General features: G+C 47.2%; 5 non-coding genes across 5 annotated transcripts; all 5 read left to right on the top strand.

The window, feature by feature from the left end:
- Positions 1–1,952: 1,952 nt before the first annotated feature.
- On the top strand, positions 1,953–2,024 carry TRNAA-CGC (transfer RNA alanine (anticodon CGC)). Its single transcript has one exon. It is a non-coding gene; the product is annotated as a tRNA-Ala (tRNA).
- A 2,389-nt stretch (positions 2,025–4,413) lies between these two features.
- Positions 4,414–4,485, top strand: TRNAA-CGC (transfer RNA alanine (anticodon CGC)). The gene has a single exon. It is a non-coding gene; the product is annotated as a tRNA-Ala (tRNA).
- A 3,296-nt stretch (positions 4,486–7,781) lies between these two features.
- Positions 7,782–7,853, top strand: TRNAA-CGC (transfer RNA alanine (anticodon CGC)). The gene has a single exon. It is a non-coding gene; the product is annotated as a tRNA-Ala (tRNA).
- Positions 7,854–10,242: 2,389 nt separating this feature from the next.
- TRNAA-CGC (transfer RNA alanine (anticodon CGC)) lies at positions 10,243–10,314 on the top strand. The gene has a single exon. It is a non-coding gene; the product is annotated as a tRNA-Ala (tRNA).
- A 3,296-nt stretch (positions 10,315–13,610) lies between these two features.
- Positions 13,611–13,682, top strand: TRNAA-CGC (transfer RNA alanine (anticodon CGC)). The gene has a single exon. It is a non-coding gene; the product is annotated as a tRNA-Ala (tRNA).
- Positions 13,683–13,895: the final 213 nt, after the last annotated feature.

Here is a 13,895-nt window from a genome sequence, read left to right as displayed (position 1 = left end):
ATCCGCTGTGGGCGTGGCCTAAAAGTGCACAAATCATAGTAGGGTGCGCAAACAAATATATAAATGTAGTAGAGCATTTATATATTTGTATGCGTACTAATATGGTTTGTGTACTTTTCAAGCCACCTTTTATAAACATAGACATTTGTAACATATTTCTATGTTCATAAAAGATGGCTTGAAACGTACAAGCTCATCTTTTATAAAGCGTTGAGGACAGACAAAACCCAAGGTGGTTTTGTCCGTCCACAAAGCTTTATAAAAAATGCCTTGAATTGTGTACGTTTCAAGCCGTCTGTTATAAACGTAGAAATATTTCTACGTTTATAAAAGACGGCTTGAAATGTACACATTTCAAGGCATCTTTTATAAAGATTTGCCAAAGGAGACAGGCACCTCGGGCTCAGTGATCACTGCTCTGAGCAGAGATCACAGAGCCCGAGGCGTCTTTCACCCTCTGGGAACCCGCGGGCTCCGTGATATAATCTACATATTAGATCATGGAGCCTACAGGTTCACAGAGGGTCAGTGACCTGGCGAAGGCAAACAAAGGAACTGTAACTTCCCTGATGACCCCTCAGATGGGGGGTCATCAGGGAAGTTACAGTGACTGACAGAAGTGCCAGCCAGCCTCAGCGACGCTGTGGCTGGCTGGCACTTCTGTCCACTTGCCTAAGGTTACACTGGCGGGCACATCTCCCGTCGCGGCTGCGGCCGTGACGGGATAATGCGTCCTGCCATGGCGTGGTGGGACGGGGGGCCCCGGCAGGGCCCCGGCTCAGCCCCACTTTTTGGAGACTGGCGGGGCCCAGCCCCGGCAGGCCCCGGCCCACTTAAAGCACTGGGGACACTCATGACGGCAGAGCTATAGAGTGGTGGGTCCACGTTGCTTTCCACTAGCCAGCAAATACAGAAGGACATCCGAAAGAGGTGTCAGTCTATCTAGCAACATATGTGGGCTTTCGGCTGGAGGAATTCCTGCGCGAAATGGTGCTATCTCATTTTTGGTGTTTGAAGACATACATATATATATATATATATATATTTATTTTTTCTCCATAACTACACTTCTCAAATCTGGGGCATCTATCCGAGATGGCTGTGTCACATTATGTGATGTCTCAGGCACCAACGTGATGAGATCGACCTGGCGCTTTAACTTTGTCATTGTAAGTAGTAAGATGTAATTTGGCAGTTGTCATGTTTTTTCATATGCACTACTGCAAACCCCTTTCCTTACTTAGCCCACTCCCTCCTGAAGCTTTTAGGTGTGATGAGGAAGCGTCCTCTCAGCGGGGATGTAGCTCAGCGGTAGAGCGCATGCTTTGCATGTATGAGGACCTGGGGCATTTCCACTTGTTTCTCTTTTTGACTGTCATATGATCTCTATCCACTAGATGGCCCTTTGAGCACAGTAATCCTCTGGTGGAAATCTTCCCCTGGAAGTCATCTCTTATGGAGAAGCAAAATGCACACTGCTTCAGTGTGACCATGAGGTTTTCCATTCTTGCTCCAGTTTTCCCTGCTCTTTTGCTAGTGCTTCACTCGGCAGAATGTTTTGACCAGAAGAGTTCTCCCTGAAAATTATGTCTGCGGGACAGACACACTGCATACCGAGGGGATGTAGCTCAGTGGTAGAGCACTTGCTTTGCATGGATGAGGCCCTGGGTCCAATCCCTGGCATCTCCAATTGTTTCCCTTTTTTTGACTGTCATATGGTCTCTGTCCACGAGATGGCTCTTTGAGCACGGTAATCCTTTGGTGGAATACTTCCCCTGGAAGTCATCTCTTATGGAGAAGCATAATGCACACTGCTTCAGCTGACCATGTGCTTTTCCAGTCTTGCTCCCGTTTTCCCTGGTCTTTTGCTAGTGCTTCAGTTGGCAGCATATTTTGACCGGAAGAATTCTCCCAGGAAAAGATGTCTGCAGGACAGGCCCACTGCACACCGAGGGGATGTAGCTCAGTGGTAGAGCGCATGCTTCGCATGTATGAGGTCCCGGGTTCAATCCCCGGCATCTCCATTTGCATAAACATCAGTGTGATTTTGTCCCGGTTATTTTGTATTTCACACTGCAACTCGGGCCATGATTATAGGATCATCGACATTCATATCTATTTGTCTGAGAAAACGCTGGTGCCCGTATGGCAAACCTGCCTATAATATATCACTGAGGTTTACGTCCCTGCCAGTGTCAACATCCTGTATGCCTTCACAATCACTACAAATAGAAATGCACAGAGAGAAACATCACACCACAGTTTTAACGGTGCAGAATCGTGAAAGTATTGGCATTGCCTTGCGTTTCTTTTCAGTCGATTGTTTTGGTTCCGAATGTATAGCTCTACCATTGTACCTTTGTAGCATATGATGCCTAGCTTTAAAAATAATTTGTTTTCACTGGATGTGGCCACAGATGTGCCTCTGTTGTCAACCTAAGTCGATCAGGTTCTGTAACTTGTTAGTTTTGAGCTGGAATATCCTACCAGCTCTGCTGCTGGGGCCTATCTCTGGCTTCTAAAAGCAAAAGTCTTGAACATATTGATATTTTTCATTAGTTGGTCAGGGGAATTGCATGGGGGGGCAGCCTTTCTGCATGTTTCTATGGACAACCAGACACAGGTGGCTCTAAAATGAAGTCTGCCATTTGGAAACTCCAATTCGACAGTTACCGTCAGTTCTGGGCGCTGTTAGTCCCAAGCAGCCAGCCAGCATCTGGTAGATTTCACAGTTCCTTGCTGGCAGTGGGCATGTAACTCAGTGGTAGAGCACATACTTGGGAAGTATGAGGCCACAGGTTCGATCCCAGGCATCTCCATGTGATATTTTTCCTCAATTGTGGGCTTTTTATCCTGTACATAGGAATTAGGATGATGTGTTCTTTTGCCATACTAAATCCTGTTCCTGAACGTCTTCTCTTTGGAGCCGATGATTGTGGACATGCACGGTGCACCATGCTTCAGTGTGATGTCTGCTTTTTTCATTGGAAGCCTGTTAGCCTGATCTCTTACCGGGATGACACAAGGCAGACTCGTTCAGACAGAGGGGCATTGGCTGAAAATAGTGTCTCCACCGGTCCCCCTGCTAGGCAGTGGTGTCATTCTGAGGTGCTGTGCACGCTCACCAACTATCACCCCCTCTGACCTTTCCCACCGCAGAACACCCTGAATGCATTCAGCGGGTTATGCTTCATTCTAGGGCTGCAATGGATCGCCTAGTGGCAAAACCAATGGAAGCACCATTGACCTTCCGCAGAATTCCACTGCTTGTCTGCCTAGAGAAGCGACATCTGCCGAGTGTGCTAGGGACACTCATGACGGCAGAGCTATAGAGTGGTGGGTCCACGTTGCTTTCCACTAGCCAGCAAATACAGAAGGACATCCGAAAGAGGTGTCAGTCTATCTAGCAACATATGTGGGCTTTCGGCTGGAGGAATTCCTGCGCGAAATGGTGCTATCTCATTTTTGGTGTTTGAAGACATACATATATATATATATATATGTATTTATTTTTTCTCCATAACTACACTTCTCAAATCTGGGGCATCTATCCGAGATGGCTGTGTCACATTATGTGATGTCTCAGGCACCAACGTGATGAGATCGACCTGGCGCTTTAACTTTGTCATTGTAAGTAGTAAGATGTAATTTGGCAGTTGTCATGTTTTTTCATATGCACTACTGCAAACCCCTTTCCTTACTTAGCCCACTCCCTCCTGAAGCTTTTAGGTGTGATGAGGAAGCGTCCTCTCAGCGGGGATGTAGCTCAGTGGTAGAGCGCATGCTTTGCATGTATGAGGACCTGGGGCATTTCCACTTGTTTCTCTTTTTGACTGTCATATGATCTCTATCCACTAGATGGCCCTTTGAGCACAGTAATCCTCTGGTGGAAATCTTCCCCTGGAAGTCATCTCTTATGGAGAAGCAAAATGCACACTGCTTCAGTGTGACCATGAGGTTTTCCATTCTTGCTCCAGTTTTCCCTGCTCTTTTGCTAGTGCTTCACTCGGCAGAATGTTTTGACCAGAAGAGTTCTCCCTGAAAATTATGTCTGCGGGACAGACACACTGCATACCGAGGGGATGTAGCTCAGTGGTAGAGCACTTGCTTTGCATGGATGAGGCCCTGGGTCCAATCCCTGGCATCTCCAATTGTTTCCCTTTTTTTGACTGTCATATGGTCTCTGTCCACGAGATGGCTCTTTGAGCACGGTAATCCTCTGGTGGAATACTTCCCCTGGAAGTCATCTCTTATGGAGAAGCATAATGCACACTGCTTCAGCTGACCATGTGCTTTTCCAGTCTTGCTCCCGTTTTCCCTGGTCTTTTGCTAGTGCTTCAGTTGGCAGCATATTTTGACCGGAAGAATTCTCCCAGGAAAAGATGTCTGCAGGACAGGCCCACTGCACACCGAGGGGATGTAGCTCAGTGGTAGAGCGCATGCTTCGCATGTATGAGGTCCCGGGTTCAATCCCCGGCATCTCCATTTGCATAAACATCAGTGTGATTTTGTCCCGGTTATTTTGTATTTCACACTGCAACTCGGGCCATGATTATAGGATCATCGACATTCATATCTATTTGTCTGAGAAAACGCTGGTGCCCGTATGGCAAACCTGCCTATAATATATCACTGAGGTTTACGTCCCTGCCAGTGTCAACATCCTGTATGCCTTCACAATCACTACAAATAGAAATGCACAGAGAGAAACATCACACCACAGTTTTAACGGTGCAGAATCGTGAAAGTATTGGCATTGCCTTGCGTTTCTTTTCAGTCGATTGTTTTGGTTCCGAATGTATAGCTCCACCATTGTACCTTTGTAGCATATGATGCCTAGCTTTAAAAATAATTTGTTTTCACTGGATGTGGCCACAGATGTGCCTCTGTTGTCAACCTAAGTCGATCAGGTTCTGTAACTTGTTAGTTTTGAGCTGGAATATCCTACCAGCTCTGCTGCTGGGGCCTATCTCTGGCTTCTAAAAGCAAAAGTCTTGAACATATTGATATTTTTCATTAGTTGGTCAGGGGAATTGCATGGGGGGGCAGCCTTTCTGCATGTTTCTATGGACAACCAGACACAGGTGGCTCTAAAATGAAGTCTGCCATTTGGAAACTCCAATTCGACAGTTACCGTCAGTTCTGGGCGCTGTTAGTCCCAAGCAGCCAGCCAGCATCTGGTAGATTTCACAGTTCCTTGCTGGCAGTGGGGATGTAACTCAGTGGTAGAGCACATACTTGGGAAGTATGAGGCCACAGGTTCGATCCCAGGCATCTCCATGTGATATTTTTCCTCAATTGTGGGCTTTTTATCCTGTACATAGGAATTAGGATGATGTGTTCTTTTGCCATACTAAATCCTGTTCCTGAACGTCTTCTCTTTGGAGCCGATGATTGTGGACATGCACGGTGCACCATGCTTCAGTGTGATGTCTGCTTTTTTCATTGGAAGCCTGTTAGCCTGATCTCTTACCGGGATGACACAAGGCAGACTCGTTCAGACAGAGGGGCATTGGCTGAAAATAGTGTCTCCACCGGTCCTCCTGCTAGGCAGTGGTGTCATTCTGAGGTGCTGTGCACGCTCACCAACTATCACCCCCTCTGACCTTTCCCACCGCAGAACACCCTGAATGCATTCAGCGGGTTATGCTTCATTCTAGGGCTGCAATGGATCGCCTAGTGGCAAAACCAATGGAAGCACCATTGACCTTCCGCAGAATTCCACTGCTTGTCTGCCTAGAGAAGCGACATCTGCCGAGTGTGCTAGGGACACTCAGTGGTTTAAGTGGGGTAAGAAATTGAGGGGGGGCCCTCGTTTGGGGGCGTGGCATCCGCTGTGGGCGTGGCCTAAAAGTGCACAAATCATAGTAGGGTGCGCAAACAAATATATAAATGTAGTAGAGCATTTATATATTTGTATGCGTACTAATATGGTTTGTGTACTTTTCAAGCCACCTTTTATAAACATAGACATTTGTAACATATTTCTATGTTCATAAAAGATGGCTTGAAACGTACAAGCTCATCTTTTATAAAGCGTTGAGGACAGACAAAACCCAAGGTGGTTTTGTCCGTCCACAAAGCTTTATAAAAAATGCCTTGAATTGTGTACGTTTCAAGCCGTCTGTTATAAACGTAGAAATATTTCTACGTTTATAAAAGACGGCTTGAAATGTACACATTTCAAGGCATCTTTTATAAAGATTTGCCAAAGGAGACAGGCACCTCGGGCTCAGTGATCACTGCTCTGAGCAGAGATCACAGAGCCCGAGGCGTCTTTCACCCTCTGGGAACCCGCGGGCTCCGTGATATAATCTACATATTAGATCATGGAGCCTACAGGTTCACAGAGGGTCAGTGACCTGGCGAAGGCAAACAAAGGAACTGTAACTTCCCTGATGACCCCTCAGATGGGGGGTCATCAGGGAAGTTACAGTGACTGACAGAAGTGCCAGCCAGCCTCAGCGACGCTGTGGCTGGCTGGCACTTCTGTCCACTTGCCTAAGGTTACACTGGCGGGCACATCTCCCGTCGCGGCTGCGGCCGTGACGGGATAATGCGTCCTGCCATGGCGTGGTGGGACGGGGGGCCCCGGCAGGGCCCCGGCTCAGCCCCACTTTTTGGAGACTGGCGGGGCCCAGCCCCGGCAGGCCCCGGCCCACTTAAAGCACTGGGGACACTCATGACGGCAGAGCTATAGAGTGGTGGGTCCACGTTGCTTTCCACTAGCCAGCAAATACAGAAGGACATCCGAAAGAGGTGTCAGTCTATCTAGCAACATATGTGGGCTTTCGGCTGGAGGAATTCCTGCGCGAAATGGTGCTATCTCATTTTTGGTGTTTGAAGACATACATATATATATATATATATATATTTATTTTTTCTCCATAACTACACTTCTCAAATCTGGGGCATCTATCCGAGATGGCTGTGTCACATTATGTGATGTCTCAGGCACCAACGTGATGAGATCGACCTGGCGCTTTAACTTTGTCATTGTAAGTAGTAAGATGTAATTTGGCAGTTGTCATGTTTTTTCATATGCACTACTGCAAACCCCTTTCCTTACTTAGCCCACTCCCTCCTGAAGCTTTTAGGTGTGATGAGGAAGCGTCCTCTCAGCGGGGATGTAGCTCAGCGGTAGAGCGCATGCTTTGCATGTATGAGGACCTGGGGCATTTCCACTTGTTTCTCTTTTTGACTGTCATATGATCTCTATCCACTAGATGGCCCTTTGAGCACAGTAATCCTCTGGTGGAAATCTTCCCCTGGAAGTCATCTCTTATGGAGAAGCAAAATGCACACTGCTTCAGTGTGACCATGAGGTTTTCCATTCTTGCTCCAGTTTTCCCTGCTCTTTTGCTAGTGCTTCACTCGGCAGAATGTTTTGACCAGAAGAGTTCTCCCTGAAAATTATGTCTGCGGGACAGACACACTGCATACCGAGGGGATGTAGCTCAGTGGTAGAGCACTTGCTTTGCATGGATGAGGCCCTGGGTCCAATCCCTGGCATCTCCAATTGTTTCCCTTTTTTTGACTGTCATATGGTCTCTGTCCACGAGATGGCTCTTTGAGCACGGTAATCCTTTGGTGGAATACTTCCCCTGGAAGTCATCTCTTATGGAGAAGCATAATGCACACTGCTTCAGCTGACCATGTGCTTTTCCAGTCTTGCTCCCGTTTTCCCTGGTCTTTTGCTAGTGCTTCAGTTGGCAGCATATTTTGACCGGAAGAATTCTCCCAGGAAAAGATGTCTGCAGGACAGGCCCACTGCACACCGAGGGGATGTAGCTCAGTGGTAGAGCGCATGCTTCGCATGTATGAGGTCCCGGGTTCAATCCCCGGCATCTCCATTTGCATAAACATCAGTGTGATTTTGTCCCGGTTATTTTGTATTTCACACTGCAACTCGGGCCATGATTATAGGATCATCGACATTCATATCTATTTGTCTGAGAAAACGCTGGTGCCCGTATGGCAAACCTGCCTATAATATATCACTGAGGTTTACGTCCCTGCCAGTGTCAACATCCTGTATGCCTTCACAATCACTACAAATAGAAATGCACAGAGAGAAACATCACACCACAGTTTTAACGGTGCAGAATCGTGAAAGTATTGGCATTGCCTTGCGTTTCTTTTCAGTCGATTGTTTTGGTTCCGAATGTATAGCTCTACCATTGTACCTTTGTAGCATATGATGCCTAGCTTTAAAAATAATTTGTTTTCACTGGATGTGGCCACAGATGTGCCTCTGTTGTCAACCTAAGTCGATCAGGTTCTGTAACTTGTTAGTTTTGAGCTGGAATATCCTACCAGCTCTGCTGCTGGGGCCTATCTCTGGCTTCTAAAAGCAAAAGTCTTGAACATATTGATATTTTTCATTAGTTGGTCAGGGGAATTGCATGGGGGGGCAGCCTTTCTGCATGTTTCTATGGACAACCAGACACAGGTGGCTCTAAAATGAAGTCTGCCATTTGGAAACTCCAATTCGACAGTTACCGTCAGTTCTGGGCGCTGTTAGTCCCAAGCAGCCAGCCAGCATCTGGTAGATTTCACAGTTCCTTGCTGGCAGTGGGCATGTAACTCAGTGGTAGAGCACATACTTGGGAAGTATGAGGCCACAGGTTCGATCCCAGGCATCTCCATGTGATATTTTTCCTCAATTGTGGGCTTTTTATCCTGTACATAGGAATTAGGATGATGTGTTCTTTTGCCATACTAAATCCTGTTCCTGAACGTCTTCTCTTTGGAGCCGATGATTGTGGACATGCACGGTGCACCATGCTTCAGTGTGATGTCTGCTTTTTTCATTGGAAGCCTGTTAGCCTGATCTCTTACCGGGATGACACAAGGCAGACTCGTTCAGACAGAGGGGCATTGGCTGAAAATAGTGTCTCCACCGGTCCCCCTGCTAGGCAGTGGTGTCATTCTGAGGTGCTGTGCACGCTCACCAACTATCACCCCCTCTGACCTTTCCCACCGCAGAACACCCTGAATGCATTCAGCGGGTTATGCTTCATTCTAGGGCTGCAATGGATCGCCTAGTGGCAAAACCAATGGAAGCACCATTGACCTTCCGCAGAATTCCACTGCTTGTCTGCCTAGAGAAGCGACATCTGCCGAGTGTGCTAGGGACACTCATGACGGCAGAGCTATAGAGTGGTGGGTCCACGTTGCTTTCCACTAGCCAGCAAATACAGAAGGACATCCGAAAGAGGTGTCAGTCTATCTAGCAACATATGTGGGCTTTCGGCTGGAGGAATTCCTGCGCGAAATGGTGCTATCTCATTTTTGGTGTTTGAAGACATACATATATATATATATATATGTATTTATTTTTTCTCCATAACTACACTTCTCAAATCTGGGGCATCTATCCGAGATGGCTGTGTCACATTATGTGATGTCTCAGGCACCAACGTGATGAGATCGACCTGGCGCTTTAACTTTGTCATTGTAAGTAGTAAGATGTAATTTGGCAGTTGTCATGTTTTTTCATATGCACTACTGCAAACCCCTTTCCTTACTTAGCCCACTCCCTCCTGAAGCTTTTAGGTGTGATGAGGAAGCGTCCTCTCAGCGGGGATGTAGCTCAGTGGTAGAGCGCATGCTTTGCATGTATGAGGACCTGGGGCATTTCCACTTGTTTCTCTTTTTGACTGTCATATGATCTCTATCCACTAGATGGCCCTTTGAGCACAGTAATCCTCTGGTGGAAATCTTCCCCTGGAAGTCATCTCTTATGGAGAAGCAAAATGCACACTGCTTCAGTGTGACCATGAGGTTTTCCATTCTTGCTCCAGTTTTCCCTGCTCTTTTGCTAGTGCTTCACTCGGCAGAATGTTTTGACCAGAAGAGTTCTCCCTGAAAATTATGTCTGCGGGACAGACACACTGCATACCGAGGGGATGTAGCTCAGTGGTAGAGCACTTGCTTTGCATGGATGAGGCCCTGGGTCCAATCCCTGGCATCTCCAATTGTTTCCCTTTTTTTGACTGTCATATGGTCTCTGTCCACGAGATGGCTCTTTGAGCACGGTAATCCTCTGGTGGAATACTTCCCCTGGAAGTCATCTCTTATGGAGAAGCATAATGCACACTGCTTCAGCTGACCATGTGCTTTTCCAGTCTTGCTCCCGTTTTCCCTGGTCTTTTGCTAGTGCTTCAGTTGGCAGCATATTTTGACCGGAAGAATTCTCCCAGGAAAAGATGTCTGCAGGACAGGCCCACTGCACACCGAGGGGATGTAGCTCAGTGGTAGAGCGCATGCTTCGCATGTATGAGGTCCCGGGTTCAATCCCCGGCATCTCCATTTGCATAAACATCAGTGTGATTTTGTCCCGGTTATTTTGTATTTCACACTGCAACTCGGGCCATGATTATAGGATCATCGACATTCATATCTATTTGTCTGAGAAAACGCTGGTGCCCGTATGGCAAACCTGCCTATAATATATCACTGAGGTTTACGTCCCTGCCAGTGTCAACATCCTGTATGCCTTCACAATCACTACAAATAGAAATGCACAGAGAGAAACATCACACCACAGTTTTAACGGTGCAGAATCGTGAAAGTATTGGCATTGCCTTGCGTTTCTTTTCAGTCGATTGTTTTGGTTCCGAATGTATAGCTCCACCATTGTACCTTTGTAGCATATGATGCCTAGCTTTAAAAATAATTTGTTTTCACTGGATGTGGCCACAGATGTGCCTCTGTTGTCAACCTAAGTCGATCAGGTTCTGTAACTTGTTAGTTTTGAGCTGGAATATCCTACCAGCTCTGCTGCTGGGGCCTATCTCTGGCTTCTAAAAGCAAAAGTCTTGAACATATTGATATTTTTCATTAGTTGGTCAGGGGAATTGCATGGGGGGGCAGCCTTTCTGCATGTTTCTATGGACAACCAGACACAGGTGGCTCTAAAATGAAGTCTGCCATTTGGAAACTCCAATTCGACAGTTACCGTCAGTTCTGGGCGCTGTTAGTCCCAAGCAGCCAGCCAGCATCTGGTAGATTTCACAGTTCCTTGCTGGCAGTGGGGATGTAACTCAGTGGTAGAGCACATACTTGGGAAGTATGAGGCCACAGGTTCGATCCCAGGCATCTCCATGTGATATTTTTCCTCAATTGTGGGCTTTTTATCCTGTACATAGGAATTAGGATGATGTGTTCTTTTGCCATACTAAATCCTGTTCCTGAACGTCTTCTCTTTGGATCCGATGATTGTGGACATGCACGGTGCACCATGCTTCAGTGTGATGTCTGCTTTTTTCATTGGAAGCCTGTTAGCCTGATCTCTTACCGGGATGACACAAGGCAGACTCGTTCAGACAGAGGGGCATTGGCTGAAAATAGTGTCTCCACCGGTCCTCCTGCTAGGCAGTGGTGTCATTCTGAGGTGCTGTGCACGCTCACCAACTATCACCCCCTCTGACCTTTCCCACCGCAGAACACCCTGAATGCATTCAGCGGGTTATGCTTCATTCTAGGGCTGCAATGGATCGCCTAGTGGCAAAACCAATGGAAGCACCATTGACCTTCCGCAGAATTCCACTGCTTGTCTGCCTAGAGAAGCGACATCTGCCGAGTGTGCTAGGGACACTCAGTGGTTTAAGTGGGGTAAGAAATTGAGGGGGGGCCCTCGTTTGGGGGCGTGGCATCCGCTGTGGGCGTGGCCTAAAAGTGCACAAATCATAGTAGGGTGCGCAAACAAATATATATATGTAGTAGAGCATTTATATATTTGTATGCGTACTAATATGGTTTGTGTACTTTTCAAGCCACCTTTTATAAACATAGACATTTGTAACATATTTCTATGTTCATAAAAGATGGCTTGAAACGTACAAGCTCATCTTTTATAAAGCGTTGAGGACAGACAAAACCCAAGGTGGTTTTGTCCGTCCACAAAGCTTTATAAAAAATGCCTTGAATTGTGTACGTTTCAAGCCGTCTGTTATAAACGTAGAAATATTTCTACGTTTATAAAAGACGGCTTGAAATGTACACATTTCAAGGCATCTTTTATAAAGATTTGCCAAAGGAGACAGGCACCTCGGGCTCAGTGATCACTGCTCTGAGCAGAGATCACAGAGCCCGAGGCGTCTTTCACCCTCTGGGAACCCGCGGGCTCCGTGATATAATCTACATATTAGATCATGGAGCCTACAGGTTCACAGAGGGTCAGTGACCTGGCGAAGGCAAACAAAGGAACTGTAACTTCCCTGATGACCCCTCAGATGGGGGGTCATCAGGGAAGTTACAGTGACTGACAGAAGTGCCAGCCAGCCTCAGCGACGCTGTGGCTGGCTGGCACTTCTGTCCACTTGCCTAAGGTTACACTGGCGGGCACATCTCCCGTCGCGGCTGCGGCCGTGACGGGATAATGCGTCCTGCCATGGCGTGGTGGGACGGGGGGCCCCGGCAGGGCCCCGGCTCAGCCCCACTTTTTGGAGACTGGCGGGGCCCAGCCCCGGCAGGCCCCGGCCCACTTAAAGCACTGGGGACACTCATGACGGCAGAGCTATAGAGTGGTGGGTCCACGTTGCTTTCCACTAGCCAGCAAATACAGAAGGACATCCGAAAGAGGTGTCAGTCTATCTAGCAACATATGTGGGCTTTCGGCTGGAGGAATTCCTGCGCGAAATGGTGCTATCTCATTTTTGGTGTTTGAAGACATACATATATATATATATATATATATTTATTTTTTCTCCATAACTACACTTCTCAAATCTGGGGCATCTATCCGAGATGGCTGTGTCACATTATGTGATGTCTCAGGCACCAACGTGATGAGATCGACCTGGCGCTTTAACTTTGTCATTGTAAGTAGTAAGATGTAATTTGGCAGTTGTCATGTTTTTTCATATGCACTACTGCAAACCCCTTTCCTTACTTAGCCCACTCCCTCCTGAAGCTTTTAGGTGTGATGAGGAAGCGTCCTCTCAGCGGGGATGTAGCTCAGTGGTAGAGCGCATGCTTTGCATGTATGAGGACCTGGGGCATTTCCACTTGTTTCTCTTTTTGACTGTCATATGATCTCTATCCACTAGATGGCCCTTTGAGCACAGTAATCCTCTGGTGGAAATCTTCCCCTGGAAGTCATCTCTTATGGAGAAGCAAAATGCACACTGCTTCAGTGTGACCATGAGGTTTTCCATTCTTGCTCCAGTTTTCCCTGCTCTTTTGCTAGTGCTTCACTCGGCAGAATGTTTTGACCAGAAGAGTTCTCCCTGAAAATTATGTCTGCGGGACAGACACACTGCATACCGAGGGGATGTAGCTCAGTGGTAGAGCACTTGCTTTGCATGGATGAGGCCCTGGGTCCAATCCCTGGCATCTCCAATTGTTTCCCTTTTTTTGACTGTCATATGGTCTCTGTCCACGAGATGGCTCTTTGAGCACGGTAATCCTTTGGTGGAATACTTCCCCTGGAAGTCATCTCTTATGGAGAAGCATAATGCACACTGCTTCAGCTGACCATGTGCTTTTCCAGTCTTGCTCCCGTTTTCCCTGGTCTTTTGCTAGTGCTTCAGTTGGCAGCATATTTTGACCGGAAGAATTCTCCCAGGAAAAGATGTCTGCAGGACAGGCCCACTGCACACCGAGGGGATGTAGCTCAGTGGTAGAGCGCATGCTTCGCATGTATGAGGTCCCGGGTTCAATCCCCGGCATCTCCATTTGCATAAACATCAGTGTGATTTTGTCCCGGTTATTTTGTATTTCACACTGCAACTCGGGCCATGATTATAGGATCATCGACATTCATATCTATTTGTCTGAGAAAACGCTGGTGCCCGTATGGCAAACCTGCCTATAATATATCACTGAGGTTTACGTCCCTGCCAGTGTCAACATCCTGTATGCCTTCACAATCACTACAAATAGAAATG

This window comes from Ambystoma mexicanum (assembly GCF_040938575.1).
Source record: "Ambystoma mexicanum isolate Mex_15411 chromosome 12 unlocalized genomic scaffold, UKY_AmexF1_1 Mex_chr12_unloc.1, whole genome shotgun sequence".
NCBI classification, from domain to species: domain Eukaryota; kingdom Metazoa; phylum Chordata; class Amphibia; order Caudata; family Ambystomatidae; genus Ambystoma; species Ambystoma mexicanum.
The sequence above is the reverse complement of the archived record's forward strand: the minus strand, read 5'-3'. Positions and strand labels throughout refer to the sequence as shown.